The sequence below is a fragment of the Elephas maximus genome, chromosome 2, assembly GCF_024166365.1.
Source record: "Elephas maximus indicus isolate mEleMax1 chromosome 2, mEleMax1 primary haplotype, whole genome shotgun sequence".
Taxonomy (NCBI): Eukaryota; Metazoa; Chordata; class Mammalia; order Proboscidea; family Elephantidae; genus Elephas; species Elephas maximus.
In genome coordinates this window covers 211245161-211250755 of record NC_064820.1, presented here as the reverse complement: position 1 = coordinate 211250755, position 5595 = coordinate 211245161, and the positions used below count along the sequence as shown (strand labels likewise).

General features: G+C 36.6%; 1 pseudogene; it reads left to right on the top strand.

The window, feature by feature from the left end:
• The first annotated feature begins 489 nt into the window (after positions 1–489).
• Positions 490–1426, top strand: LOC126068160 (olfactory receptor 2M3-like; annotated as a pseudogene).
• Positions 1427–5595: the final 4169 nt, after the last annotated feature.

The window sequence follows — 5595 nt, the reverse complement described above, 5'->3', positions numbered from 1 at the left end:
GCGCAGTTTCACTCTGCACAAATGTGGTCGCCATGAGTCAGAATTGACTTGACAGCAGGCACCTAACAACAACAAGAAAAACATTCTGAGTTCAGTAGAAGAGCATAATGAAAAATACCATTGCCTTCCCAGCAATTAATGAAACCTCACATATCTCTTAGAGCTACTGTTAAGGAATGAGCCACTCAACATGTTTGAGTTGAATTGTTGCTTAAACCAGATTACACCCCTCTTCAGAAAACTCCTATGTTCTTACTATGAACTATTAAGTCTATTAGCTACTAGTTTACATTTAAAAATCATGCCAAGCTTAAAAATAAGCCTCATCATCCCTAGTGTACAAATGAGAAAATCAATGCCAGGAGAAAAAAATTTTTCCACACTTAGACACCTTTTAGGTGTTGTGATCTAGGCATGAAGTCCTTTATATTTCCATTATACAATCCTGGCCATTGTTCACATGCTGTATTCTCCACAGTGAATTTATTCATGATGGCATGGGAGAATCCGACCTTCAAGTCTGATTTCATCCTTCTGAGAATCTTCAATCACAGCCCCGCCCACACCTTCCTCTTCTTTCTGGTCTTGGGCATCTTCACAGTGGCCTTCATGGGAAATACTGCCATGGCTTTCCTTATCTACTGGACTCCCATCTCCACACCCCCATGTACTTCCTCCTCAGCCAACTCTATCTCATGGACCTCGTGGTTATCTGTACCACAGTACCTAAGATGGCCCTCAACTACTTGTCTGGCAGGAAATCCATCTCTGTGGCAGGTTGTGGAACCCAGATATTTTTCTATGTGTCCCTGCTTGGGGCTGAATGTTTCCTGTTGGCTGTCATGGCCTATGACCACTATGTTGTCATTTGTCAGCCATTAAGATACCTAATTCTCATGAGCCAGAAAATCTGTGGTCTCATGGCTGCCTCTTCCTGGATTCTTGGCTCTTTTGATGGTATAATTGAAGTTGCAGATGCCTCGTCTTTCCCATATTGTGGTGCCTGGGAAATACCCCACTTCTTCTGTGATGTTCCTGCCCTACTCACTCTTTCATGCACTGACACCTCAACATTTGAAAGGATAATATTTATCTGCTTCTCTTCCCCGTAGCAGTCATCATTGCTTCCTATACTTGTGTCCTTCTGGCTTTCATTAGCATAGAATCTGGTGAGGGTCATCACAAGGCTTTCACTAAATGTTCCTCCCACCTAATGATGGTGGGGATATACTACGGAGCAGCCATGTTTATGTACATGTGACCCACTTCAGATTGTTCCCCCACTCAGGACAAGATGGTATCAGCCTTCTATACCATTCTCACTCCTATGTTGAACCCCCTCATCTATAGCCTCTGCAACAAAGAAGTAAACAGAACATTCAAGAAGGTATTAAGGAAGGGAAAATCTGGAGAGGAAGTTGCTTAATTATGCTTTTCTCCACATTTTTGATTTATGCCTAAATTTATGTATTCAACAAATACAATTTAGCACACAGTATTTACCCATCTTTGTAATAAAAGACTTATAGGCAGACACATTATTTGAAAATAAAAATTGTTTGCATCCTAGTTTATTCATATATTTCCTATTTTTGTTATGGCAAATTCAAGTTATGAATACAAGTAAATCTTCATTACAAGAGGAAATGCACAACTGTATACTTTGGTTTACATAATTCAGTTAACAAGTGAGAGGTGTTTGCCCATCATAAGATCACAGAATTTGATTGCGCTGGTTGAAATTCTGTATTTTTTACTATGGAGTTGCCATGAGTCGGAAAAGACACCACAGCAACCGGTTTGATATGGTTTTGTCTCTTAACATATAGTAGATTTAACCACGGCTAAACAGATTTCTGAAGGAGCCTTGCCGGTGAAATTGTTAAGAGTTAGCAGTTCAAACTCGTGAAGATGCTCTGCTGGAGAAAGGCCTGGCAATCTTTTCCCATAAAGATTAAAGCTTAGAAAACACTGCGAGGCAGTTCTACTCTGTCTCATGAGGTTACTATGAGTCGGAATCAACTTATACCACCCAAAAACAACAATAAACAGAATTCTACTAAGTCTTATGTCATACTTTGAACTGATCCCTTTGCTATGATAAACAAATAAGCTAATTATCTACAAAATTATAGATGTTCTTGTAATATCATAATAAAAGTCAATGTAACTTAACCAGATGGAGAAAAGAGAGGTATTAGATTAGAGGAAAGTATAATGAGCTTGTCTTATACGAACACTATCTTTTTTTAGGATGGAGGATTGGCAAGCCCCATTTATGTTCTTGCTTCACAGACATCAGTCACATATGTGGAAATTGAAATGTGAATTTGACTCCCCCAAGTCTGAACTTCCGTCATTAGATATCCTGATCTTTAAATGAATCATGTATTTCAACAGTATGGAAAAATTCTTAATAGAGACATCTAGGTTTTCTGAAATCTGTACATTTTCCATAAATTACATGTGTGTCATCTCAACGGGCATTGTAGAGATGATATTTAAATGAATTTTAGTGGAATTCTGGAGATTCTGTATTTTTATGAGGAAAATCACTATATTCTAATTTCAGTATTAACTCTTCTGTTAAAACTCCGTTGTTACATCCCCACTGTATTAGTTGTCTGTTACTATTAAAAAATTACCACAGCTTAAAGTAGCAATCATTTATGATCTCACAGCTTCAGTGTGTTAGAAGTCTAGGAAGAGCTTAGCAGGGTCTTCTGTTTAGCTTCTCACATGACTATAATTTAGGTGTTAGCTGGGGCTACAGTTTTATCTGAGGCTTGGTGTCATCTTCCAAACTCACATCGTTGTTGAAAGAATTTCTTTCTTTACAGCTGTAGAACTCATGGCATCTTGCTTCCTCAAGGCTAGAGAGGCCTAAGTCTTTTTTTTTTTTTTTTAAAGAGCTTCCAGCTAGTTAAAACTAGCCCACTCAGGGTAATTTCTGTTTTGATTATGAAATAAATTATCAGTAAATCAACCTATCTGGGAGATAAATCTGCAAAATCATCATGGGAGTAACACCAGGGGATGGAGATCATAAAGGTCATCTTAGAATTCTGCTGACCACACTCACCGAGAAAGCTTCAAGATGCATATCCATTAAACACAACAAAATGCAATCACCTGTAACATGGATTAACCTAAAAATCATTATTCTGAGTGAAATAAGTCATTCACAAAAGATAAATATTTTATGATCCCACCTATATACAATAGGCAGATATATAGAGACCAAAGCATATGCATGAGGGGCGCTGGGTTTCTGTTAAATGCGGTGGAAAAATTAGAAGTGACAATAGTTGTGCAGCATGATGAACACTTTCAGTCACTGACGTGTATACACAGAAATTTTGATTTGCCAAATGTTTTATATGTATATATATATATATATAATCACAATAAAAATGCAATTCAAATAACTTATCTTGAAGAGTATATGAGAAAACATTAATAATGTTCAAATTATTGCCTGGCTTAAGTCACCTTTTTGAAGAATTTCAATAAATTTTGTGACAGTTCTGTTTAACGGATCAGCATATAATACACGGAATTTGATTACACTGTTCTAATTTGCCCATGGCTCGTCTATTGTGTACACAAATATAACATCCAACATAGTGAAGAGGATAGGTATATCATGCTGATTCTGTAAACAAAAAAAGATGATTGCTTAACCCCATATTCTCCATTTTCAGCTCTACAAGAGGACTAAAATAAAACTGACCCTCAAGGATACTTTCCCCAGACAGAGCACAAATGGCTGAGTTCAATGAAATAATATTTGTAATGTTCTTTTTTTGTTACATTTTGTTTTTTACTTTATTAAAAACGACTCTACCCTTGAACCAAAATTTCTTCTTCCTATTATTGTTTCAAAAATTTTTTGTAGAAAGTTGGCTTAATTATAGGCTACACAAGTGATTTTCACACTTGGATCAAAGGAAATAAACATAGCAATAGATTCTGTATTATCTTATGTACGAGCCCTGTTGGGATTAAGGGGGTAAGAGCTCAGCTGCTAACCAAAAAGTTGTCATTTAAAATCCACCAGCCGCTCCTTGGAAACTATAAGGGGCAGTTCTACTCTGTTCTATATTGTCACTGAGTCAGAGTTGACCTCACGGCAGTAGGTTGTTTTTGTGGTATTACCTAAATAAATATTACTACCTAGGCTTTTAGGCTGTTGGTGTTGTTAGATGCTGTCAAGCCAATTCTGATTTATGGTGACCTCATGCGTGGAGCATAGAATTAATCAATAAGGTTTTCAAGGCTGTGACGTTTCAGATGCCGATTGTCAGACATCTCTGTGATGCCTCTGTGTGGGTTCAAAGAGCCAAACTTCTGGCTAGTAGTCCAGAGCTTAACCATTTGTATCACCGAGGACCTCTATGCCTAGGCAGGAAAGAATATTTCTCTGTGTGTATTGAAATATAATTATAAGAAATGTGATTGACTGATAATCCCACTAAAAATTTGTGGACTGTGAAAATTTTCATGAAACGGGCATCTGTGACTCTCCACCATCTACTTACTTCTTAGAAGTATTAGGACGATTTACCCTTACTAAGTCCTTTCAGTGGTAAGAGAAACCAGTTATCAGTTTATGTTTGGAAGTAACATGGTATTGGTCTTAAAAGCCATTTACACAGGCTGTACATATACTCTTATTTCTGGATATTTAACACAATTTCCTTGATTGTATATGAGTTGGACCCTAGTCAATAGCCATCTAGAGATATTTATCTAGCTGAACTTACTCTTGGGCCACTGGCTAATGTTTACTTTTAAGAATTTAAGGTTGTTTATTGCATTTTTAAGGTCCCTGGTTGCACAGCTTCTTTCTCTCAGGGTAGCTATGTTACTGAAAAGTATAAAGAATCTCAGCTGACCATCTAAAAAATGGGTAATAACTGTGCTTTATATTGTTGCATAGCATTAGGTACCTTATATTTGAAATGTGTAAAGCCATGCCTGCCTCATGGCATGTCTTCTGTAAAACAGTGATGACTTTAGTTTTTAGGTTGAGGAAATCACTTTTAAGGTTGAGAAAATCAATCCCTACTTCCAATGAAAGCCCAAGAGTGGAATTATTACAGTGCTAGAAGTCATATGCTGATGATAAATACTGACAAGTATATTTCATCTCCATATAAATAAGGGAAACTCTGGTGGTATAGTGGTTAAGAGCTATAGCTGCTAACCAGATGCTCTTTGGAAACGTTATGGGGCATTTTACTCTGTCCTATAGGGTCGCTATGAGTCAGAATCAACTTAATGGCAATAGGTTTTATATAAATAAGACCTAAGGCTTCAAAACTCTTAAAATAAATAATGAACACTGACAGAATTTTTAGTGATAAATTAGTTAAAAAAAAAACCCTCATTAAATTATGAATGGAGAAGTTTATGAAGGATGGAGCATCCCCTCCCAGAATGTTTAGTTTTAAAAGGAGAATTGATACAAGCAGTTACTAACAATACATTAGAAAGTGTGTTTAATTTTCATAAGAGAATCGTACAAAAATGATATAGAAATATAGAAAAAGGAAGATAAAATCTGAAATCACCATGAATGAGTAAATAAAA